This window comes from Leptonychotes weddellii, chromosome 7 (genome assembly GCF_054177405.1).
Source record: "Leptonychotes weddellii isolate Sample4059 chromosome 7, ASM5417740v2, whole genome shotgun sequence".
Lineage (NCBI taxonomy): Eukaryota > Metazoa > Chordata > Mammalia > Carnivora > Phocidae > Leptonychotes > Leptonychotes weddellii.
Window position 1 is genome coordinate 7,662,117 of NC_138375.1, and position 26,222 is coordinate 7,688,338.

Consider the following 26,222-nt stretch of genomic DNA (forward strand, 5'->3'; position numbering starts at 1 on the left):
TTCTTGATTGGATTCTTTGTTCTTTGGGTGTTGAGTTTGACGAGTTCTTTATAGATTTTGGATACTAGCCCTTTATCTGATATGTCATTTGCAAATATCTTCTCCCATTCTGTCGGTTGTCTTTTGGTTTTGTTGACTGTTTCCTTTGAAAAGCTGATCTTTCTAATTGACTCATCTCTGGTGGCAGTATTCCTTGGACACATAAATGCTGGACTTGACTCCTCAGAGAATAACAGCTGCTCTGGGGTCTTGCCCTTTGTCTTGAAACACCTCCCATTATCTGGTCTTCACACCAAGTGCCATTGTGGAGCAGTCCTGGATTGATGTCCCCAAGTCATGGGGGTGGAGAGAGCTAGATGACTCTCATAGAAGTTCTCAAGGCATGCAGTTGACCTCCTTTTTATATTTCAGAAATGCTTTTCTATGCTGCAGTTTAAAAGCTTAGAATTCTATTAATGTTGAGAATATAGGACCTAACAGCTTGCATGGTAAAGCTCTCCCTGTAGCCATCAGTTTCTGCTTGGCCACCATAACAAGAACCTTTCTCTTACTGAGGGAGTCGGTCTATTATTTTATAGTTAGAAGGTTTTTCTCCCAAACACACACATGATATTCAGCATAAGAAGAGCCCCAAGGGTGCCTGGGCAGCTCAGTCAGTTGAGCATCCCACTCTTGGTTTCAACTCAGGTCATGTTCTCGGGGTCCTGAGATCAAGCCCCGCATCGGGCTCTGTACTCAGTGTGGAGTCTGCTTGAGATTCTCTCTCTCCCTCTCGCTTGGCCCCTCTCCCTCTCTATAAAATAAGTAAATAAATCTTAAAAAAAAAATAGAGGGGTCCCAGTGTTCCCAAGGTCTCTGGCCTTCCAGGGAACCTCCCTCCTTGGAATCACCAAATACCCAGAATCTAGAACTTTATCCTGGCTGACAGAAAGAGTCCTGTCTCTTCTTCAAATGCTTCTGAGGAACCCTGGGATTGTGCACATTCTTTCCATTTCACTTCTCACTTCCTACTTCACAGGCCGTGCTTCTGACCTCTTCCACCATTTTCCATGTATCATCTTGGTGCTCCTGTCTATGCTTGCAGCTCTCTTGGATTCATTCCATCTCGCATTTGGACACTGACCCTTCCTTAATCCCCAAGACACGGTACCATAAAGATGGTTGTGTTTAAAATACTTTACTGAGGGTTTGAGAATGACATAAGGGAATTCACATGCTGGAAGGACAACTTAAAATTGGAGGCCATGGCTCACTACTCCTATAGTTCCTCAGGTCCCTACTGGCTGTGCCCTTCATTAATCCCCATGTGCTGCCATTTTGCTGGGCCCAGCTCTCCTGCTTAAAGTTCACTTCATCATTTCCTGTTCTCCCTGAGTTCCAGAGGCCACAGTTACCAGCCCTGTCTCTCCCCCCACTTCCATTATAAGAATCTCTTAAAGATGTCTACCATGAAGGTAGCTTTTCACATTAATAAGCAGAAAAGCTAACATCTCTGTTTGAAGCATTGCATTTGGAAAGTTGAAGGCTAGCACAAGGATGACAAATAAGTACTTGCCTTAAAATTACTTACAGAAATTACACTGGGAGCTCTTCCTATGGGTAAATTCTATCTTTACCTTTAGAAGCATAGGAAATACATTGCTGGCATTTTAACCAGATACCAATTTGTTTCCAGTTCAGGCTGTCAAAGGTTCAGAAACACTGGGGTCTGGTCACAGGGCTTGCCAACTGCAGGCTCTGTGTATTTTAATATTATGCTAATAATACCAATATAATATGTTAATATTAATCATTTATAATATAATGAGATATAATTATATTAATATATTATGTTACTATATCACATTAAATTAATGTAATGATATTTATTATTACATTAAGATTAAGGGAAATTATTTTGACTTGAAATCTTCTTCCCATTATTTGCCACATTTTGCTTCTAGTTTTGCCCAATGAAATTAAGTTAGATTAAGTCTAATCCCTTTTCTATATTCAAATATGAAGAATAAACTCTTGTCTCTCCAAGTCTGCTCTTGAAGAAATTTAACCTCATTGGGGATTAAAGAATGCACTTATTGTGATGAGCACAGGGTGATGTATGGAAGTGTTGAATCACTATACTGTATACCTGAAACTAATATTACATTGTATGTTGACTAACTGGAATCTAAATACAAACCTAAAAAAAAAAAAGAAATTTAACCTCATGTCACATAGTCTTAGCATAGGGCTTAGGGCTATTTTATACTTCAATCATTAATCAAAAAAAATAGAAATAGGCCAAATAAGGATTTAAGAATAACCAGAATCTTAGAGGTGAGGTCATCTATTCTAGCTGCCAGCTTATTGGTATTCCCTTCAGGGTGTCCTTGAAAATGTAGAATTTTTTTGTTAAAAAAATTAAAGATCTATTTTCAGAAGAATTCCACTGCAATCCTGTAAAGGTTGTACTACAACCTTTATCTTTTAACTTTGCTAAAGGAAAAGAGAGATTTCCAAAGCATGGCTTAGTAAATGTTATTGCAGTGCTTTCACATGATTTTTAAATATTTGTTATTGGTAAGATGTGAATAAAAGACTTTATGATTTTTCTTAGCTTAGAAAAAGCCTTGGCTCCATAGCTTAGGTGAATACACAATAAAAAGCATACACAATACAAAGTGATGACCATGGATTATTTATATATGTTGCTTAATTTTTTAAACTTTGGACTTTCTGGTTATTTTTTTGTTGGTGATTTTTAGTTAAATTTCACTGAGTTCAGAGACCATATATTGTATAATTTTGATGGTTTGAATTTTGTTGAGATGTTCGTTATAGCACAGCATACGAACATTTTTGGTAAATATTTCTTATGCATGTGCCAAAAAGCGCATGAGTAATGTAGTGTAGTGTAGTTTATATGACAATTACTTCATATTGGTTAATCATGTTTCTATCTTCGTATCCTTCCCCCCACCATGTGTGCTATCACTTACTGAAAGAAGTTGTTGAAATCTCTCACTGTGATTGCACGTATGTCAATTTTTGCTTTATATGTTTTGAGGTTATGTTATCAGGTACATATTATTTGCTTTATCTTCCTCATGGATTGACCTATTTTTCCTTATAAAATGTTTCTCTTTACTTCTAGTCCATCTTCTTGCTTTTTGGAAGATAATTTATTTTTATTCTCTGACTTCTTTTAAGATTTTCTTATTGTCTTTGATTTTCAACTGCAATGTACTTAAATGTAATTTTCTGTGTATTTTTATTGCTGAGTTTATATTAGCTTTTAAATCTACAGTTTGATTTCTTTTATCAATTCCAGAAAATTTTCAGCTTTTTCTTTTTTAGCTGTTACTTCTGTCCCATCCTGCCTCTCCTCCATTTCTGAGATTCTAGGTACATACATGACAGGCCTTCTCACCGTATCCCACAACTTTCACTCATCTTTTTTATGTTTCCTCTTTTCCCCCTCTGGGCTTCAGGATGGATATTTTAAATGGCATATCTTCAAAATCACAAATACTCTTCCTAGCTGTGTCTGTTGTTGAAACACACCTGCTATTGCTAATTTCAGTTATTGTATCTTTGGGGTCTAGAATTTCTATCTGATTATTTGAATAGACTTCAGTCCTCTGGTGAGATTCTCCATGTGGTCATCTGTTTTCTTGAAACCTAACAGTTAAAATTCTGGTCTCTTAACTCCCTTTAACTTGGATCACCTGCGGGTATGTTTTTATTTTGTTTTTTCCCCTTTGTCCTGCCTCTTGACATATCCTAGCTCTTGGTATATCTTCTAGTTTTTTACTGAATGCTGGAAATTCACATACATTAATACACATTATGAGAAATTGTTAGAGTCTCTGAATGATGTTACCTTATTCTGGAGAAAGGTCTTTTGATATGCAATGAGGGTAGGAGCATATCACTTCTATCCAATTGGGGACTGAATTGATTATAGTCTAATGTTCAGTCTTTGTAAGATCTAGTTTATTTCTAGTTTGCCCTTACTTCTAAGGTATAGTCCCTCAGTGGTCCCCACTGAAGCCCTGCAATATTTTCCAGGACCCCTCTACTTGAGCAGGGATTCATGCCTGATTTTTACTTCCCCAATACCATCCAAGACTTCTAACTTTTTATCCTTTTGCAAGCTTTTTTTGTCATCCTGATTTCCCTACATTGTTTGGCCTGCACATCTTATATTTAGAGAGAGTTTTGAGGGAAAAGTGGTTCAGACTATTGTGCTCAGTTGTCTTCACTCTCTTTCATTCCAGGATCTTGGTCTCTTAAGTACTGGTTCCTTTGGTAGGCCTGGGTGTCAAATCTCTTTCTTCCTCATATAAAGATGCCAGTTGTTGAATTTATGACCCACCATAAATTCAGGATGATCTCATCCTGAGATTCTTAACTTAATTACATCTGCAAAGACTCTATTTCCAAATTAGGTCACATTGGTACCTGGGGTTAGGATTTGAACAAATCATTTTTGGGGATACTCTTCAATCCACTGCACTCACACAAAAGTGTAGCAAATTATAGAATATCTATGCCAGCAAATGTGCCATCCCATGCTACATTGGAAGAACATGGTATGTGCCTAAGAATCTCATCCTCCCTAGACTGTCTATGGCAACTTGAAAGTTTCTGATAGGAAATGTGCTGGACAATATTTAATTTCTTACCAAGCTTAGCTTAACTAAGAGGCTTGTCTCCCATCAGCTTGAGGAACTTTTTTAGCCTCATCTAATGCAAACTATGGTGGCTCCCCACAGTGTTGGATGTGGTTCTACCACCTGCTGCATAAAGCAGTGATTTCATCTAAGAAGTAAATGTACTGGCAAACCCCAGGCCTGGCTGAAAGGCAAAAACTAATCTCCCGCTCTATCTCTTATAAACAACTGCTATGGGTTGAATTGTGTCTCTCCAAAATTCATATGTTGAGGAGTTAACCTCCAGCTCCTTTCTTTGGAGACAGGTCTTTACAGAGGCAATCAAGTTAAAATGAGTCATTAGGATGGGCCCTAATCCAATATGACTTGTGTTCTTATAAACAGAAGAAATATGGTGATAAACATGCACATAGGGAGAATAAACACTCTGTGAAAGTGAAGGCAGAGATCAAGGTGATGCTTCTATATTAGGTTAAGGACCATGAAATCTTATCAGAAATAAGCTCTGGGAGAGGCACTGGAAGTTCTGGGAGAGGCATGGAACAGATTCTTCCTTAGAACCCTCATAAGAAACCAACCCTAATGACACCTTGATCTGGGACTTCAGGCCTCCAGGACTGTGAACATAATTTATGTTATTTAAACCACTCAGTTTGTAATATTTTCTTATAGCAGCCCTAGGAAAATAATCACATGCACATTTCTCATTTTCAAATTCTAACAGTAATGAATTTTTTCTCATTAGAATTATATGGCAAAATGTTCAGAAATGTATAGACAGAGCTGTATTTTCCATGTTGTACATTTTTAGTCATTCAGGTTTATTTTTCTGATATAGCAACAGGTTATCATTGTTGACATGATGCCAGGGATTTGCCAGGTGCTATTCTACCAGTGGTCACCTGAGCACATGGTTTGCCCATCTCCCCAGCAATGGAAGAAGTGGGAGAATGTTTACCAGGCTAATGATGCATTTATAATTCTGGAGGTTAAGAGATTACACTAGTTTTGAAATGAGGGAATTTTGCACAGTTCATGCCATAGATTAAATTTCCAAAACACTGCAAGGGTATCTCTTACTGCCAATGATAATTTTGCCAGTAGAGAGGCAAGTCATTAAAACAATCCAAATCTTGTTATGTTATTTATTGAAAATTGGATTTAGGCAAGGCTTGCAGTGGTTTATAGTCACTTCCAGAAAAAAAATAGCAAAGTAAATGCACTGCCTGTTTTGCTTTTAGAATTTTTGAATGGTGACCATGACCATGAAAAGACTGTCAGGTTAAGTTTTGTTTTGTTTCTGTTTTAGAAGACTTACCTAATCGTTACTTCACCAACTTTGGAGTTAACAAAGAACAAAGATATTTGACCATACTGAAAAAGGTTTTTCTTTTTCTATTTAGTTATGGATCTCAAACAAGTTTTGACATAGTAGTTTTACTTGATAGTTAAAGGAAAACATTTCCCACATATAAGACTTATCTCAAACTTAACATATACTCAACAAACAGGGATAGGAAATAACACAGGGACAAGATGTTCACATATGTTCTAATGACATGCTTTCACATGGAGTCTTCGAAGTTCTAAGAACAAATCCTCTGTTTGAACTTCCCTAAAGATCAATGAATTCACCAGTCTAAAGGAAAATAGCAGTGAAGACATTTTCAGATTCAGATTCCATTTTGCCTCTTAAAAAGATTTATTCTAGAATAATACCACTTCGTCAGGATATGCACCTGGCAATCCAAAAGTGGTCTTAAAGAAGCATCTAATGTGAACCAATAGAAATTGAGATCTCAACTATTTTTAAATTTCTCTGAAAAAATAAAGGGTTTATGACAAGTTATGATTGCCCTGATGAATGACAGGCATGGTGGAAATAGGATGAAGCAAGATGAGAGTGAAACCTATCCTTGGTTAAAAGGAGTAGGGACTGATTAAGAATTGTTAGCTACTGAGCCACTGTAACCAGACATAACACATGAGAACATGTAATGACTGAAATTATACTGAAATGCTAACAATGAATCATTATGTACATGGAAATCGAACGGAGAAAAAAACATGGAAGGACAGGTCTCTATTGTTCCTGGGTATATCTTTAGATACACCCATCACAAAGAGAAGTAAGTGCACCTCCTTCACTGAAGGCTCTTGGGAGAAGCAGGAAGGGAGCTCTCCAATTCCTATCTCTTACCAGAATATTCCTCTTGCCAAGGGTAGCACTGTAGGAACATAGCCAGCACCCCTTAGTTCTCATAAATAGTCATGTTTCTCACTAAACCTGTAAGACACCAATAGTTTTAATCTGCTTTTTTGGTGACTGCTCAAAGCTTTTTTTTTTTAAAGATTTTATTTATTTATTTGAGTCAGAGAGAATGAGAGAGACAGAGAGCACATGAGAGGGGGGAGGGTCAGAGGGAGGAGCAGACTCCCTGCAGAGCAGGGAGCCCGATGTGGGACTCGATCCCGGGACTCGAGGATCATGACCTGAGCCGAAGGCAGTCGCTTAACCAACTGAGCCACCCAGGCGCCCCTGCTCAAAGCTTTTGAAGGTGGGACCTTTGGAGCTCCCATAAGCACAGTTCGACACACTAACTCCTGAGTTCTCATAGCGGTCTTAAGGAAACAAATTTCAACTAAGATTGGGAGAAACTGGCATTGTATGATTTCCTCTGAATACCAGATAGAACTGTTTTTACTGATTCAAACCAACCTTGATAGATTACCCCGGAAAGAAAAATTGTACACATAAACAGATGGTTAATTGCTGTTTGGACTTGAAGAAACATCCTACCTAACATGTGAAATAATGTATTTCCATGTAGATGGAATCAGAAGCTTCAAATTTCAAAGAGCTGCTCAGAAAACTCAAAATGAGTAACCCAATAACCTTGCTTTACATCTTTGCCATGACTTTATGGTCTCCAGGGGAAAGAGTTTAGGGCACGTGTTCAAAACCCTGGTGTGGGGGCGCCTGGGTGGCTCAGTCACTTAAGCATTGGCTCAAGTCATGATCTCAGGGCTGTGAGATTGAGCCCCACGATGGGCTCCGGCTGGGTGCAGAGTCTGCTTGAGGCTCTCTGTCCCTCTCCCCCCTGCTCTCTCTCTTTCTCTCTAAAATAAGTAAATAAATCTTAAAAAAAATTCTAAAAGCACATCCAAACCTTTGTCCACACACATATATTTAATGGAGCTGTCATCTTTTTTCACTTAATATGATTATAAACATTTTCTGTATTTTAAGGTGGCCAACTTAATTACAGTTTTAAATCAAAGAAGAATATCTCTTTATGGCTAAATAATATTCTCTCTCTCTCTATATATATAGTGTTTTTGTATATATATTGCATATATATATTCCATTGTATATTGTATATATACATCTTCTTTATCTATTCATCTATTGACGGACACCTCCATCACATGGGCTGCTTCCATAATTTGGCTATTGTAAATAATGCTGCAATAAACATAGGGGTGCTGGTACCCCTTTGAATTAGTGTTTTGTACTTTTTGGGTAAATACCCAGTAGTGCAATCACTGGATTGTAGGGTAGTTCTACTTTTAACTGATAACATATAGAATTGTTAAATCACTATATTGTACACCTGAAACTAATAAAACACTGCCTGTGAGTGATACTGGAATTAAAATAAAAAATCAATAAATAAAAAATAAAAGATAAATAAAAAAAGAAGAATATCTCATTGTGCAGATGCACCATCACTTAACAGAAGGAACATGTCTTTGCGTCCCCCACCGCCTGCCCCCCCACCGTCTTTCTTCCCAGTGTCGATAACGCTTCAGAGAACAAGGTCCTGGGCACATTGCGTTCTCCTGCTGAATTACGTTTTTGGATTGTCCTCTCTGGAATGATGCAAGGGGCGTGGGTATCTCTGGTGCTCTTTCTGTGTGCTGCCAGTCATCCCTTCGCAACATTCTGGGCCCATTAGCAATACTATTGTCGTGGCAAGGTTTACCATGTTGTTTGTCTTCTGTGCGATAGCTCTGAGATGGAATTTGTCCTTTCTGTTCCTGTTCTCTTACCATACCTCCTTTTCTCTATCCCCAGTTTGCAAAACCCCTGTTTGGTAAGTGTCTTCCGTGTGACCGCCTTTTACCTCTCCAACGACAATGTTGCATGGAGAACAGGATGCCAGCAGGAGCAGCAGGCGTGGGGAGCGGGAGAAGAACATTCCTGGCAGTGTGCAATGTGATTGATATCCTCAGACTCCCTGTGGAATCTTCAGTAAAATCTCATTGCTCACTAACATCTTGTGTGGTTAATTTTATTTTTGAGGAATGGGAGCACTGAATACCGCTTGAGGTCAGATGACTCCGAGTTGGACGACGGCCATATCAGGTTCTGTGGTCACACACTCAGCTTCAGGAGCCCCCCTCAGCCTGCAACCAACACTCAGGGTCAGGAATGCTGACACCTGTGGAAGATTCTGTAGTTTGGATTTATCATCATCCTCATGAAATAGTTTCCTTTTTTCGTTCCTCTTTGTCCACACTGAAGTTCATTCTGCAGACATTTTACTGAGTTCTTACTATGGATTAAGTGCTGAAGGGATGATAAAGGGAACTAATGCTTGTATTCTTCTTTAGAGCTTAAAGTGCTGTCACATGTATTAGTCTCTTGGATATGATATGAGCTCTGTTCAAAAATAAATTAGGGTGACATAATAAAAATGCCTGTGTAACTGAAGTCGGGAGCTTGTGCAAAATGAATCCACATGGAGAGGGGCAGGTGTTAACCTTATCATGAGAGCAGGCTTTTAAATGAGCAGAAGACAGTTCTTCAAAAAGGCAAAATGGATTAGACTTAATGCTTTATATGAATGAAGGGATTCCAAATGAGTGGTCATGTATTTTTTAATAGACCAAGAAAAACATGCTATTCAGAAAAATAAAGAATTAAAATGACTGACAGATTTACTTGCCTATTTATGTCCTTTCCTAAATTTACTTCTTTACGGAGAAAGGAGTGATAAAGACAACCCACGGAAGTGACGGGCACTTGGGGTCAGGGGGTTTCTCTGGGGCTGCCAGGAAAGCTTTTGTTTGCGTTTGCTGCTTTGGCCTGCAGCAAAGCAAGTCTGTAATTTTAGCTCTTGAAATAGGGTTCAGTTCAAGGTAAGTTACCAAAAAAAAAAAAAAAAAGAGAGAGAGAGAGAGAGAAGCATCTGTCTCTTTTGAATACATTCTGTTTTTGACAAACTCTTCTTCTCCGTTTTGTTGTTCATATGGGCTCAGGCTGCATGGGAGCAACATCAGTGTCCTTGATATTAACTCTGAAACTAAAGCTCTCAGGAAAAAATAATTTGTGGGAAAATGAGGGCCGTGGAGTCCGATGTCTATTCAGCGGTCCCTAGGATTCAAAAAATACTTTTGGCCCTACAGCTGAAACAGAACATGCCATGACAGTGTATCGTGAGGCTATTTCTGCATAATTATGAGGATGCTGTATTTTGGTTTTGAAATCCACATGAGATGCTGGTGGCAGGCTTCCAGAAAGAACCCAGTGGCAGCAGAGGTCCCAAGGAGGGTTTGGAATTGTTTAGCGGCTGGGTCGTCCAAGAAAAATCATCACAACCAGCTCTGGTGATTTGTAGAAGACTCTTCAAATTCAGAGAAGTTGAGTCTGTTGAATATAAAAAAGGAGGAACAAAATCAACTCCTTTGTGGAGGTGAGAACTCTCTTATTTACAATGTAAAGGGAAGGCAAGTGTGCCTTCTCCGTAGACCATTAGAATTCTTCCTGCTCCAGTTCACCAGCAAGGGGAATAGTTGGTTTGTAGCCCAAAGCAATGGCCACAAGGTTTGCTTTGCTACGTTGTCCCTCCTATCACATACGCCTGAAATTGCATGACTGCAAAGGGGTGGTACCAGGTTCCTCATTAGCATTTTTTTGTGCCGGCAAAGCAGCCAGCACACACTTTACTGAGAGTCACCAATGCGCTAGACACCATGAGAGGGTCACTGTGCTGCCCACAAAGGCCACAGCCCCTACCTCCATGGAGTGTCCAGAGGGACCCACTGGTCTTACCTGGAATGGATGATTCAACAGCTTCATTTTGCGTGAGATGTGTACTGATGGGGAGGAGCAGGCGAGAACACGAGGACCGCCTAGTGGAGTGGGGGCTTCCCCGTGAGTGCGCCATTGCTGGCTGGCTCCCCTTTGCAGTGGCTGGGTGGGGTCCGGAGGGACCAGGGGCAGGGTCTGATCTCGCCAGCCCCTCCTTTCATCTCAATCCTTTCGTGACGTGGTGCCAGTCAAGTATCATCTGGGTGTCACTGCATGAACGTTGGGGGGTACTGTGTGGAGGACCGATCCAGGGAGAAGATGATGGCTAACCCAAGACTTCAAATTCAAGAAAGAAAATCTAGGCAGAGGCTAGAGCATAAGGAGGAGATCAGAGACCGGCAGTGTGTGATGACTAGACAGCAGTTAGTCTTTGATCCAGATGGAAAGAGGGGCAAGGGTAAGACGGGAGGGTGGGAGAGGTGCCGACAATAGGATGAAGACCCTTATAAGGTGCTTGGACTTTCTCCCCAGTTCTGAGTGGAGTCACTGAAGGATCGTAACCAGGGTGGCCACTTGGGCTGGTCTATTCCAGGGAGGAGAGGGAAGATAGGAACAGGCCAGCATGTGAGCTGAGTGAGCACCCTGGAGGGTTTGAAAGGATCCAGGGCAGATGTGATAAAGGCCTCAAGCAAGGCAAAACAATTGCTAGTTAAAGCATCTTTTGCAAATTGCACAGTGAACCATAAAAGCCGACTTTGAGATATGCCTGGGGAAAGCGCCTGTATGAATTGCAGATAAGATCTGTATCTACCAATTAAGGGAATTGAATGTGTTATTGATTCTTTAATTTCAGGCCACAAAGAAATCATGACATGAAGTTAGGAGACTTCAGGCTAAATTTAAAGAAATTTCTTCTTCTTTTTTTAAACAGTGGATTTGGCTCAGCATAGGAGAATGCTTCCCGAGGACTGCACAAAAAATGTCTGATGGAAACACATGAGGGGTAGTCAGGACAGTCAAACTAGAAGGAATAAGGAGGAGGTGACCTCCCTGATGTTTCTGTCCTGGGGGATTTTATTCCTCAGGTGTGATAGTTAAACCTGTATCTGCGGATTTGTGCCTCCTTTCTCCTCACTCTCTGGGAAGCCATCACTGGGACGTGGCCGACGGTGCATTCGGCATCTCACTGAGACCCCGGACGCCACTGGCATGTGGATGTGTGTAATGGTGTTACATTAGGACTATTCTGGAACTTTTAGGCCAACCTAAGGCTTGGACAACCTTATATCTGATTCTGAACCATGCTGTAGTGGAATTTTACAGGGTCTTGATGATTGTCTCAAATACACAAGCGTGAAGTTCCCTAGTTTGGTAGCATCTGGAGTTTTTGTGACCAATGAGAGTGCCCAAACCAGAAAGGATGGCACAAGAAGAGATGATTGGGCTTTACTTTGATATGAGAAGCCCTGTTCTCGCTGAAATAGCGCTTGGAGCAAATGCTAGCATGTTCTGCTTGGAAGATCTGTAAGAACCACATGGAGCCAGTTCCTGTGTGCACAGAGGCTAAAACAAGTCTTACCTGAAGAAAAGGGGTGGGCCTCGTGACTTCTTAGCTATTTTCCAGGCTAAAATTTCCATTTTTTTTAAATGAACCTTTTATTCAGCCTAACACGGGATCCAACAGAATAAGGTTTTTGAGAATAAACTTTTGAAATTAATATGTTGGGTTATTTCTAGAAGCTCTTTGAGTAGTGAAATGTTTTCTTTCAGGAGCCGGGAGTGAAACACTCACCAAGACATTACTTCCAGGTGAGGTCGCCACCTGTGACAGTTGTTACTTACAGTCACTTGAAGGACGCTGTAATTATTAACTAATTAGGAGGCGAAAAAGGAGACTCGTCATTTTCATTATTCTCCGGGCACATGTCCTTCATCAGTTGTTGGCTGTTGGTGTAAGTGATACCGAGCACTTCAGTTGGGGTCTAAAATGGGGGCACATCTTGGAGGCAGATCAAATGGAGGTTTAGTCTCTTTGCGTTGACAGTGATATGCGTCATCTTTAAGCGAGCTTCGTGACCAGTGATGGGGTTTATAATCTCTCTGGAACAAGAGCTAAGTGCTCACTGGGAGCAAATTTGGACATGAGCTTCACCCAGGTAGGGCGGGGGTGGGGTGGGGAGGGAAAGGATACATCACAGAGGGAACAACACATGGATGTGAGGCTGTTTGATATTTATTCCCTCAACAAATATTTATTGTGGTCTACTAGATGCCAGATCTCACCTTAAGCTATGGACACAGCAGCAAATTAAAGGAACAAGTTCCTACCTTCTTGGAGGTCCTTTTCAAGTGACAATGCTCCAAGAATGTTAGTGTGAAGCATTTGGTACCAGACATGTGAGAGGTATGACAGGTCCAGTGGTGAGGGGCCATACGGACTGGGCCAAGGAACTTGGGCTCCACTCAGGAAGCTCGCCTACTAAATACCTCTGTGGTCCTGGCTTTGGTCGTCGTCAAACCTCACTCACTCCCTCCAAATACACCCAGTTATTTCTGGGCACAAGTCCATTGAAATGCCTCTTAGGTGTCCACACAGGTTTTCAGCAGCCATCCCCATGCCAATTTTACCCAGTTCTGCCTTTGCTGTTATGGGGTGGGCTCCCCCTGCCCATGCTACGGCCTACCATGTTCTTAGAGAAAACGTTGGCTCCGCCATTCAGCCCTTGCTGAGATGGGGCAGGAGGGCTCTGATCTCTCCTGAGGTTTTCACTCATCAGGGCATGCCCATTGGGCTGGTTTTCCTGCAGACTTGGCCCAAGGTGCCCTGACACAGAAACTGCTAGCTTCCTGCCCATATGAACTCTATCCTTATCATTCCAGAACATGCCAGAGGGGCCCCAAGTGAGCATGTGTGTTTCAGCCCGAGGGCTTTCTCTTGGCTTCCCTGTGCAGGTCAGAAATTCTGGGAATAGGGGCTCTAGGGGCAGCTCTCAGCTGATGATGGATGGGAGTTGAAGACAAATACTTTGACTTCGTTGTGACTTAGGTATTTTGCTCTGTAAATTCTAGCTGCACTTGCTTCCTGGTCTGGACCCCTGGTCTTGTCAACTCAGGGAGATTGCTGGGTTTGTCTGGGTTCCCCGTTCCTACAGACTGGAAGCTTTCTAGGCATTAAGCTGGTGCTGTTGTAGGGTTCTTCTCCCATGGTCCTGATCCTGAACTGCCTATTGTCTGTTGTTTCATTTATGTTGTCCAGTTTTTCAATTATTTAAGAGTAACTTCATTCCCTATTACTCCAACATGGTTAAAAGTGGAAATCTCTAATGTCAGCGTTCAGTGAAGAAGCATAGTCTTTTTAACAAAAGGTGCTGAAACAACTAAATATCCGAGTGGGAAAAGCCAAGCTTTTACCTTTGACTTCCATCCTAAATGGAAGGAAATGGAAATGTTCAACCCCAATGAACAAATGAACAAGGAAGCCTCCAAAACAAACAAACAAAACAACAACTTGAAATGGATCAAAAACCTAAATATAATAGCTAAAACCATAAAACCCTGAGAAGTAGCATAGGAGAAAATATGCACAGCCTCGTGGTAAGCAAAGATTTCTTAGGACACAAAAAACACTAATCACAAAATTAAAATACTGATAAATTTCATAGAATTAAAAAATTTTGCTCTTTTAATTAAAAAATGAAAAGACAGGGGTGCCTGGGTGGCTCAGTTGGTTAAGCATCTGCCTTCAGCTCAGGTCATGATCCTGGGGTCCAGGGATTGAGCCCCAAATCAGGCTTCCTGCTCAGCTGGGAGTTTGCTTCCCTCTCCCTCCACCCTTCACCCCTGCTCATGCTCTCTCTCTCTCTTAAACAAATAAAATCTTAAAAAAAAAAAATAAATGAAAAGGCAAACTACAAAGTTGGTAAAAATATTTGTTTGTATATATATAACAAAGGACTTGCATCCAGAATTTGTAAAGCACTCTTATGACTCACTAACAAAAGGATAAACAACACAATAAAATTAAGGTCAAATATTTCATTTGTCTCCTAAGAGAAAAAAAAAAGATATTGTAAGAGCCAGTAAGTACGTAAAAAGCTACTCGAAGTCATTATTCATCAGGGAAAAGCAAATTAAAACCACAACGAGATTTGACAAGTCTCCTACTAAAAAGGCTAATATTTGAAAGCTGACAATATCAAATGCTAGTGATGATAATGGACAGTTGGGGTTCTCGGATATTTCTGGTGGGTGGGTACACCAGTGACCTCTGTAGAAAGTAGTTTGGCAGTTTCTTATAAATTTACACACATACTTACAATAGAACCCTGAAATTCCATTCCTAAGTGTTTACACCAAAGAAAAGAAAATATTTTCATTTTCCCCCAACCCCCAAAAACCTCTAGTACACAATATTCATAAATGTTTAATTCATAATGGCCCCAAGTGGGAATCATGCCAAACGTCTGTCAATAGGTGCATGGGTAAACAAATTGCCGTGTATCCTGCCGATGGAATACTACTCAGGAACAACAAGAATGAAGTGTCAGGCATGTGTTAAAGAAAAACCAAAGTGGAGGCCCCAGCTCGAGGGTACCCCTAAGCCAACCACCCCTAGCCACGTCACCAAAACTTGAACTATCCGTTTTCCCCAAAATGCTGACTCTGACCTTCAACAGAACTTCAGCTTTCTTCATGTCGGCATGACTCGCAGCTTCCCAGCCAATTGGCTGCCAGCAAGTAAGCTTGTGCAGTGTTACGGCTTCCAGAAGAATGTCACCTTCTGGCCACCAGTCACAGCGGAACGCTACACACTTCCTTACTCAGGCTTTATAAACTGAGCTGAAACCAGGAAGACATAGCTCTACCACTCTCCTTTGGGATGTCTCCCTATCTGCCAATCCTTGTTTCTCACGCAACTAAATACTCCTATCAAATAAAGCTTCTTCTGACACATGTACCAACGTGTGTCAGAGATGGTAGGCTGAGCAAAAGACACGAGAACACATACTGTACAATGTCATTTCTTGAAATTCTAGACTAGGCCAACTGATCCATCGTGTCAGAAAGCAGATCAGTGGTTGCCTGGGGTTAAGGGTTGGTGACAGATGGCTGGATTGCAAAAGAGCAAGATGGGTCCTTAGGGGGGTGATATTTTATATTTTGATTGGAGTGGTGATTACATGAGTGAATATATTTGTTGAAAGTACTCAACTGTTCCCTTAGATGAGTACAACTTTACTGTATATAAATTACACCTCAAAGTTAATTTAAAAAGAATAAAATGGGTGCCTGGGTGGCTCAGATGGTTAAGCGTCTGCCTTCGGCTCAGGTCATGATCCCAGGGTCCTGGGATCGAGTCCCACATCGGGCTCCCGGCTCAGCGGGGAGCCTGCTTCTCCCTCTGACCCTCTCCCCTCTCATGCTGTTTCTCTCTCGCTCGCTCTCTAAAAAATAAATAAAAATCTTAAAAATAAATAAATAAATAAATAAAAAATAAAAAGAATAAAAAAGTTGTAGTATCCATCTTTTTTATAACCTCAAATATTTAATTTATTTATTTATTTTAAAAGATTTTATTTATTTATTTGAGACACAGAGATACACACACACACAGAGAATGAGCAGGGAACGAGGCAGAGGGAGAGGGAGAAGCAGGCTCCCCACTGAGCCAGGAGCCCAATGTGGGGCTCGATCCCAGGACCCCGGGATCATGACCTGAGCTGAAGGCAGGCGCTTAATCATCTGAGCCACCCAGGCGCCCCTATTTTTGTTTATTAAGAACCATTGTAATTTATATATTATGTGTTTACTACCAGTTGGATGCTAGGTACTTTTCATTAATTATTCCATAGTGCATCTAAGAGGTAGATACCATTATCATTCCCATTTTGTAGATGGAGAAATTGAGGCTTCGAGACAGAAAGTAATGGCAGGAAGGAACCCAATGTCACTGTAACTTGGGTGGAAGACAGGATATGAGCAGTCTTTCTGTCTCCAAAGTCCTTGCTTTTGGCCACTGTGTGAAGCAGCCTGTTTTGTTACAAAGGTCGTAAGCACCTTTGGTGGTCAGTGGCGGCCAGAGCGCCTGGACCCTTACAGAGCCACAGGTGTGGCAGCCCATCCACAGCCCAGGGTCCCAACTGCCAGCCCTTCTTCTTGACCAGGGAGGCTGGAGTTGGCCAGCCAGACATGGTGGACATGCAGACTTGATGAATTAGTCCCTGTGGCCAGAGGAGCCACAGTTCACAGCCCCTGCAAGACTTCTCAGGCAGAGCCTCAGAAGAAGGTCATATTTCCTCTACACCTGAGTTGCCACCTTCCCCTTAGTGGCATCCTTCTTCAACTGTGGCCAGTGCTGCCCGAGACCGTCCCTCAAGGTGGGGCCAGGATCAGACTGCTATGCTTGTAAGGACCGCAGTCTGTCTTCGCAGGCTCTGCTTCCTTCACTGATCATCCTGTAAAGCATGAGCCTACGTGCACTTCTCACCCCTGGGGAGACAGGACTAGATCTGGAGCACTCTTCTCCACTCCCATCCTGACTCCTGCCTCTGATTCTACTGTCCCCAAGATGGACAGGAGAGTAGTGATGTTCTGCAGCCTGAAGTCTGAGGCCACCCCCACCCCCACCTATGAGGAATCAAGGGGCATTTTGAATTGAAATCAGGATAGATGCAGAAAAATTGTCACAGTTCTTGAACATCTGCGCTTATGGACTAAGTCATCTATCCATCTCTATCTACTTAGTGGTCTGGTGTGTGCTGGCTTTGGGGATTTTGGTGGACCAGGAAGGGATGGGCCTTTTACATCGCACCAACCTTCTAGGTTCTAGAAGGGAAAATGGGATAGGAAGTGTTGGCCCCTTAGTTGAGTTACAACATGGACTCTTGCATGACTGTTTGCGATAGCTCTGAGCCCCACGGGGAGGAGACAGGGAGGTCTCGAGGAGGCTCAGGGGCTAGAGAGAGAGGATCACAACTTCTTTAGCAATGCCTAGGCTGCACAGGAATTGTCTATTCTCCCAAACCTGTAAGTGCACCCTGAACCCGACTAAATGAGAGATACACAGAGCTATCAGGAAATGGGGATCCAAGAGATTTGACACTAATCAAATGTCCTTTGAACGGTTTTTCTATATCCAACTTAATTCCAACTCAAAGCACAATGTACTTGAAATATACTAAGAGAGAATGGCTTGTATGTGAATGTTGACCCAGCTCTGCTATTCCTCTCAAGACAACATTCCCCTGGGAAGATCCACATTACTTACCTCTGCACTCCAGCTCCCAGCCTTGTGACTTGGAGCACAAACAGTGATGGAAAAAGGAAAGGAATGAGGAAGGAATGCAGGGATCGGTGGATGCAAAAGCAAAGATCAGAAAGAGGAAGGGATGAGAAGACAGGTCTATGTGGGATTGAGGGAGACTAAAGAAGACTTCGGGCTTAGGAAGAACTCAGTTGTGGTCTCTTCTGGTCTGCCTTGAAAGAGGTCACACATTCTCCTCATAGGCCCTTTTCCCAGCCACCCTTCCTATCCAAAACTCATTTTCATTGGGTCATGTTCTTTCTTTTGTTCCTCTTTTTATTTGTTAAGAGAAGTGTATCACTCTCCTGCATTGGTAGAGGCAGAAGACGGGATTGCTAAAGAACCTTGATTCAGTCTAATTATCAGGCCACTTCTGGTGGTTCTGTGTTTTCATGTCAGCAGTTCTGAGTATATGTTGTTTTTCTCACCAGGAGCTATTTTTTAATTAAGTTAAGGTTGTCCACTGTCTCACTGTTGATTTTCATTTTTTTAATTGTGCAAGACCTTCCTATAAGCAACTTCAGAATATCCTCCTTTCACATTTAAGGTGGCAGTAATTGGCCCCGATTTGCTGAGCCTGTGGGAATCTTCCAGCCAAAGTGATTTTAATGGTGTTTTAATGTCTGAATTTTTCTGTGCTGATGTGCGAGGTTACCAACTGCGTGAAAGAAATGGCTTGGATGTCCTGGTAGTTATGGGAGTTTGGAACATGCCCCCAAAGGGTGGAAGGTTTGCGAGTTTTTCTTTGCTAATTGAGAAACGGTTAAACCACCAAACCTGTATCAGGATCCACAGTGCGTTCGGGTTTTTTGGGTCTCTTCATACTTGTGTACACTGAGATATTCTGGGGTAAATTCTTACTTATGCCAGGAGAAATAAGGATCTTGTGGATGACAATACCTTATAAATCAAGAAACAATAAAGAAATGGAACTTTTCAATGGTTTTTTATAGGAGATATGTTGTGTCTTCAAAAGAGAGGTTTGTGTCCTTCAAATAGGGACAGTCATATCAGGGGCTTATTTGAGAGGACTTCACATAAGATTTATTTCTTTATAGAGTCTTATAAAAAAAACCCGGGTCATAGAATGGAAGTGATTTTTATTGGCGTTACCTCCACATGTGATTTCTGAGAGATGGTATGAATAAAATGGAGAGTAAGCAAAAAGAAATTAACCAAAGTATTAAATCATCATTTTTTTTCAGACTGTTACTTCTCTTAAAATCTTTCCTATCTTAGAGAACCACGAACTGTTACCTGGCCAATTTGTCTGTCAGAGGATGCTCCTGTTACCCAAATTTTAGAAACTTCACTTCCAATTAAGCAATACTAAAATTCTTTGCTGGTTGCTTCCTTTGATAAGTCCAAGTCTTTTCCAGGTGTGAGAGCTTCTGAGCAAAGACCCACCTCATTATTTTTGTGTAACCAGTCCATTATCTCAGTAACTTCCCTGCCTGAGAATTACAAAGCACTTTTTTGTGTCACCATATGAATTGAGTACCCCTTATGCACCAGGCATTGTGCCAGGAGCTCAAGACATCAACGTGCCCAGGTTGGACCTCAAGTTGAGGATGAGCAAAGCAAACCAATGATTACAATATAGAGTGGGGAGGACATACTAGAGGCATGCAGTAGGTGCGATAGGAGGTAAGGAGAGGGGTCCACATCAGGTCATAGCATCAGAGAATCATTCCTAAAGGTGATGGTGTTTAGTCTGAACCTTGAGGAATGCATGGGAGTTGAATGGCAATGTGCATTCCAGATGCAAAGGACAGCAGGTCATGAAGACTTTGTGTAATGGCCATTAATTGGGATGGATGGAGGGACAGGTATGGTATGAAGCAGGACTGCTATAGAGGCAACTGCTGATTGTGGAGGGTCTTGAAATTCAAAATTGATGCTGAAAGTTCTCAGAAAGGAATTGAAGCAGGACAGAGATATGAGTGGATTTATGTCACAGAGGGATCGATCTGGCCAAATCATAGGATATAGGTTGGGAAGGAGAACCATTCTAGAGAAAGGGAAGCCAATGAAGATGCTGTTTCAGTAATCCAAGGGAGAATAAGGGCTTCATAAAACAGAGACAGTGAAAGAACAAGAAAGTGTAGGACTGAGAAATATCAAGACAATCGAATAGGTAACTGAGGTGGGCAGGGGTGAAGAGAAAGGGTTTAGAATGACTCCCACTGCTGCCTGGGTGGTAGGGCCATCCTCTGAGCTGGGGAATGTAGAGAAGGGGCAATTTACAGTGGGTTGGATGGATGCAAACCAACATGTACATGCAGGAAATTCAGGGGAGAGGTTATGAAGGCAGTCTTACGCTTGAGTCTGGACCTCGGGGCATGGGTCTTGACTGGAGATATGGAGATACAAGTACTCAGCAAACAGCTGATGGCTGGAATTATTGATTTATATGAAGGGAGGTCACCCCATTTTTATTTTGTCAGGGGAGCTCTGAGTACATTGTTTGCAAACTCCTTGAGAACAAGCATTTTACCTCTTTATACTTCCTTAACCTTTTCTACTGGCAATTGTCAATGAATATATATTCATACATTGATCAATAAGTTGATTGACAACTCATCAGGGAAATGAATGGTTCGCCTCCCCAAGATTCTAACTCTTTTTCTGCCAGTTAGCTCATTTTTAGCCCCAGCAAGAAAAGAATAACGAAATTATACGCTAAGATATACAGGTTTATATGAACACCTTGAGAAGACCCCTTTTCCAATAAGAAAGGAGCCTCAGACAAATTTCACTAATTGTTATAAGGTTTTTACTCTCACTGGAAAAAACTTCATCTTTAAAATTCACTGTTTTTGGATACATAGAGGATTAACTGACTTGGGAGTCTGTGTGATTGTAAAAATAGTTCTGTCCTTTTCCCATTCCAACGTATTTAACCTGAACCGAGTGAATTAAGTAAAATTCAAAATAGAGGTAGAAAAATTTTTCCCCTGGTTACTTACTGTGCTTTAAAGTCCTCTAGGTGAATTATCAGTTAAAACAGGCATGCACAAGCAGTGCCTGTGTGGCTCAATCGATTAAACGGCTAACTCTTGATTTCGGCTCAGGTCTTGATCTCAGGGTCTTGAGATCGAGCTCTGCCTCGGGCTCCACACTCATTCAGGGAGTTTGCGTGTCGATTCTCTCTCTCCTCTCCCTCTGCCCCTCCCCTGCTCTCTTTCTCTCTCTCTAAAATAAATAAATAAATCTTTAAAATAGGCATGCATGAGAGGAAGTCTAGTGGGCCCAGTTGGGATGGAGTCCGTATTAGTTTCCTATTGCTTCTATAACAGATTACTACAAACCCAGTGGCCGAAAACACAACAAATTCCTGATCTAACAGTTCTGGAGCTCAAAAGCATGTAGTGAGCCTTACAGGGATAAAATGCATCAGTAGGATTGCACTCTTTCTGGAGGCTTTCAGTGAGAATCCATTTCCTTCCTTTTTCTGGCTTCTAGAGACCAACTATATTCTGCATCTCTCTCCCCTTCTGCCTTCCTCTTCTGCACATGTCTTCTGTTCTTCCTCAGTCATTTTAAGAGGACCTAAGCAGGAGTAATGATTATATACCTTCAATATTTCAAGGGAATATACAGCCTGTACATGATAGCATGAACTCGCAAATCTGGATGAGTAATGAGAAAAGATAGGAGAGGATATGGGCATCATGGCAGCCTGATGAATGCCCCATTGTGCACTCGGCAGCAGGCATGACAAGTAGCCAACACCACATCTCCATCTCCGCTGCAGTCCCAGAGCAAATGCATTTATTGATTTTTATGTTTTAAAAATCTCATCTGTTCAAGGAGCATATTTAATGTTACAAGTACAACTGACGTAAGTTGAAACTCCAACAGACAAAACAAGTCCTACAATATCTTGAAAAAGAAGTAGCAAGTTGTATCGCTATCTGTAACTTCTCCGCTCTCCAACCTGTTTCTCCCATTTTTTAGTAAACAGCGTTAAGTGCTCTGGTCCAATTTAAGGGCAATCACTCTTTTTTTTTTTTTTAAAGATTTTATTTATTTATTTGACAGAGAAAGACACAGCGAGAGAGGGAACACAAACGGGGAGTGGGAGAGGGAGAAGCAGACTCCCTGCCGAGCAGGGAGCCCGATGCGGGACTCGATGCGGGACTCGATCCAGGGACTCCAGGATCATGACCTGAGCCGAAGGCAGTCGCTTAACCAACTGAGCCACCCAGGCGCCCATAAGGGCAATCACTCTTAAAATCATACAAAAGCTTGTTGAGGGAGAAATTTCTTCCCACACTGATTATTTGAGAGTGCCAATTTATTTATCTGAGTTTCTAGTGGGATGAGAAAGACCTTTGTTAATAAATGTCTCTTTTTTTAAAGTCATTTAAGTCCAAGGACTTGGACTTAATGGGATTCAAGTCCAAAAACAGAGATGCTGGTCCTCTTACCAATTAATATTTATAGAACAAGGAAATCTCCATTTGTCTGTTATTCCTAACAATTGTTCTATGCAGAGTGTGAAGTGTTTCCCCACCTTCCCTTTCCTGCTCTTTCTCACTCTTTATTTATCCTAATTCCCACTTCATCAGGTGTCCATTGTTATTATGCAGCTCGCAGACTCTCCAAAGCCATCTGACGAAGAGCCTCACCTGGGCTTTCCCTTCCCCTTGACTCTCCTCCAGCATCTTCCATCAAGCTTTGAGGATCTTTCCCGGAGAGCAATGTTGTCAAGTTCCTTCCAGTTTTCACACATTTTATGTTCTAGTCAATGTACCTTATTCTGTTATTCTTTCTGGAATGGCTGGGAATATAATACCTTAAATAGGATTCTTTTTCAAAAAGATTTTATATATTTATTTTGAGAGAGAGACAGAGAGAGCAAGCAAGCATGAGCAGTGGGAGGGGCAGAGGGAGAGGGAGCGCGAGAATCCCAGGCAGACACCACGCTGAGCATGGAGCCTGATGCGGGGCTCGATCTCACAATGGTGAGATCTTGACCTGAGCCGAAATCAAGAGAGTGATGCTTAACCGCCTGAGCGACCCAGGCTCCCCTAACTAGAATGCTCCAGAACACAGTTTCCTAGCATATGATAGTTGTCGCATGTTTAGTTGCCAAATAATCCTTGGAAATTCATGATGTACATCAGCACGTGTGAAAACAAAATACCCCAAATAACTTGTCTAATGTTATTCAGTACCTCCCATCATATTATTTAAAGAACCAGGGACAGTCTGAGACCACATTTAAAAAGAAAAGATCTTTAAAAATGAGCTGTCTTCCTCAGTGATGATCAGGCAGTGAAGCATTTTGGGGAGAATCAGCACAAAATGAGGCAGAGAAGTTACTCGTCTGGTGTGTCAGTTAGGAGGATTTTAATAGCAAGTTTGGAAAACACAACTCAAACTTTGGCAGAAAAAAGGAAATTATACATTCATGTATTGAAAAACTTACAAATAGACCTGTTTCAGGTGGAACTTGGCTCTTCAATAACGAGTGATAAAAAAGTCAACTCAATTGTGTAAGACTGTTGAATCACAGGCCTGTACCTCTGAAACAAATAATACATTATATGTTAAAAAAAAAAAAAAAGAAGATAGCAGGAAGGGAAAAATGAAGGCGGGGGGAATCAGAGGGGGAGAAAAACCATGAGAGACTATGGACTCTGAGAAATAAACTGAGGGTTCTAGAGGGGAGGGGGTGGGGGGATGGGTTAGCCTGGTGATGGGTATTAAGGAGGGCACATTCTGCATGGAGCACTGGGTGTTATGCACAAACAATGAATCATGGATCACTACATCAAAAACTAATGATGTGATGTATGGTGATTAACATAACATAATAAAATTAAAAAAAAGTCAACTCAAAGTTAAGCCAGAAAATGGCTATTATTGGGTCATTTATTAAAAAAAAACTCAAGGTGAAGCTTGGCCAAGGCATTCTTTTTTTTTTTTTTTGTAAGATTTTATTTATTTATTTGACAGAGAGAGAGAGAGAGTAAGAGAGCACAAGAGGTGAAGTGGCAGGCAGAGGGAGAAGCAGACTCCCCACTGAGCAAGGAGCCTGACAGGGGGCTCGATTCCAGGACCCTGGGATCACGACCTGAGCTGAAGGCAGACGCTTAATGACTGAGCCACCCAGGCACCCCAGCCAAGGCATTCTAACATGGCCAGAAGAGTGCGGTTTCTCTTCATCTTGGGTTCTGACTTCTGCCACTTTGGCTTCATCCTCAGGACTCTTGCATGGTGATCCGTGCCAGCAACTGTCTGGAGTATCTTCCTTATTGCCAAAGAGCACTCAAGAAAAGTTTTCTTGCATTTCATTATTTCTGATTGGATGATGTGATCATTTCTGAGCCAATCACAGTTACCAGGGAGATATCATACTCTAGTTGGTCAAATCTGAGTCCTGGGGCCTGGACCGGGGCCAACTGCACCACCCAGTGCACACCATCGTGGGGGGAGGTGCCCCACAGGAAAACAGTGTCATTATTACCGGAAGCAGAGTGAGTAGGTGCTTGGTGGCCAGAACCCAACAGATATCTACTGCACTGGAAAGGAAAACGTTAGCCGGCATGTTTCTTTGTCTGTATGTATTTCAAGCAATTAAATTGTACAGATGAGTACAAAGTGGCTACTGAGAATTCCCAGAGTGGATTAGCAGGTGGGTGCCGCAGGTAGTCAAGATGCCTGCACTTACCAGAAAATGCGAGAGAAAGAAGATGTTCCTAGGCTACAGAGTGAAGGTTCCCCTCTGAAAATATGACCACCTAAAACTTACCTCATACACTGTGAGTCAGAGCTATGCTCCTTACTAGGCTGGTTTCTTTAAGGGTTAAGGATGTTATCTCAATCTCTCCACTTAGCATAATGCTTGGCATAGAAGGGCTGATGAGAAGACCATTTTAGACTGAATTAATGAATACATTTGAAGAAGTAACTCGAGGGATGCTCTTTTTTCAAAAGGATGTCTTAAGATGCTTGGGAAACACCCATGTCCTGTCAAAAGGTGTACAGTTTTTGGACCACGCTATGATAATTGAGGAAATCTCTAGCCTAATAGCTGTTCCCTAGCATGTCTGAAGACTGTGAAAATAAAGGCATTGGTCTAGGAGGAGTCTAGGAAGGGAAGACAAGGGCCAGAACTTTTCAGGATCAATGGGAAAAGGGTGCTGTCCAATCTAACTCCATGCAGGTGCTTTCTCTCCTGTATCTGTTCTACAAATTCAGGCCTAGACTTTGAGTTCTCTTCAACTTAGCCAGGTCCTATTTTCCTCTCTGCCCCCTGGCTGTGTCGCTGATGTAATCACTGGGCTCACCTTGTTTCCTTCTTCTCGTGGACCATTACCCTGTGCAGGCGTTTGTCCAAACTCTTTGCATATATTTGGTCCAGTCTTCTAGGTGTTTAAGGTTGGAAGGGGGGTGGTAAATCCAGCCCCTGTTACTCCTTCTTGGCCCTCAATATTTACAGTGGACCCACTGCATCTGGCTGGGAGGGAGGTTGGGCCTTGGGAGACACATGGAATAGACAGAAACAGCGGGAGGGTCTGGTTGGCTATAGAGTTCTGACCACTGGATGTCTTCCTCAGAGCCTCTCCTTGTTCACTGATGAATGCGCATGGGTAAGTGTGGGCATTTGTCATGTTTTCTGGAGGGTGGCACTATTAAGACAGCTTTCCTTGGACTTAATCTGAGTCCAAGCCTTCCTAAGGCAGAAACCCAAACATAGAACCCTGAGCAGTCTTTGAGGCAGTGGTGTAGACATGTGACCTGAGTTCAACCCAACAGCCTCTGCTATGGGATGTTTCAGTTGGGAAGTGTGTGACCCAAGGAGGGAGGCCCTGGGCAGAATCCATCCTCCCAGAGGAGGGGGTTGCACAGCTGTCTGGCAAGGTCCCCCTTGGTGCAGAAGTTGCGTGGGTGGGCTGTGCGGTCGCTGCCAAGTCCTCTGTGCCCAGAGTTAGCAGCAGAGGCACAGATTCCTGCCAGGCAGCTCGGTGGCTCGGTTTTAGGCATCACATCCCAAGTCTTACCCGCAGTTCTGTTTCACTAGCCCTCCCAACAGTCCTGAAAACACCTCCTATTTCTCCTCCAACGGCCAGAGTCAGCTTCGCTTATTTGCAAAACTCATTTTCTTGATTGTATTATTATTTGACTGAACAGTGGATTATCACCAAAGATGTACACGAAAAATTGGACATTGCTTTATCAAATAAGGGAAGGCTAAGTTTAAATAGCTTCTTCC

General features: G+C 42.0%; 1 long non-coding RNA gene across 2 annotated transcripts in view; it reads left to right on the top strand.

Moving 5' to 3' along the window:
* LOC145722529 (uncharacterized) overlaps nucleotides 1–26,222 on the top strand; it is an 87,373-nt gene that overhangs the window by 48,737 nt on the left and 12,414 nt on the right. The window contains exon 5 of one of the 2 annotated variants that reach the window (XR_014146847.1): nucleotides 8,734–9,648. The exons of the other annotated variant lie outside the window; for it this stretch is intronic. This is a non-coding gene — a long non-coding RNA (uncharacterized LOC145722529). Of the gene's footprint in view, nucleotides 1–8,733; nucleotides 9,649–26,222 lie in introns of those variants that run through there. 2 annotated transcript variants of the gene reach the window in all.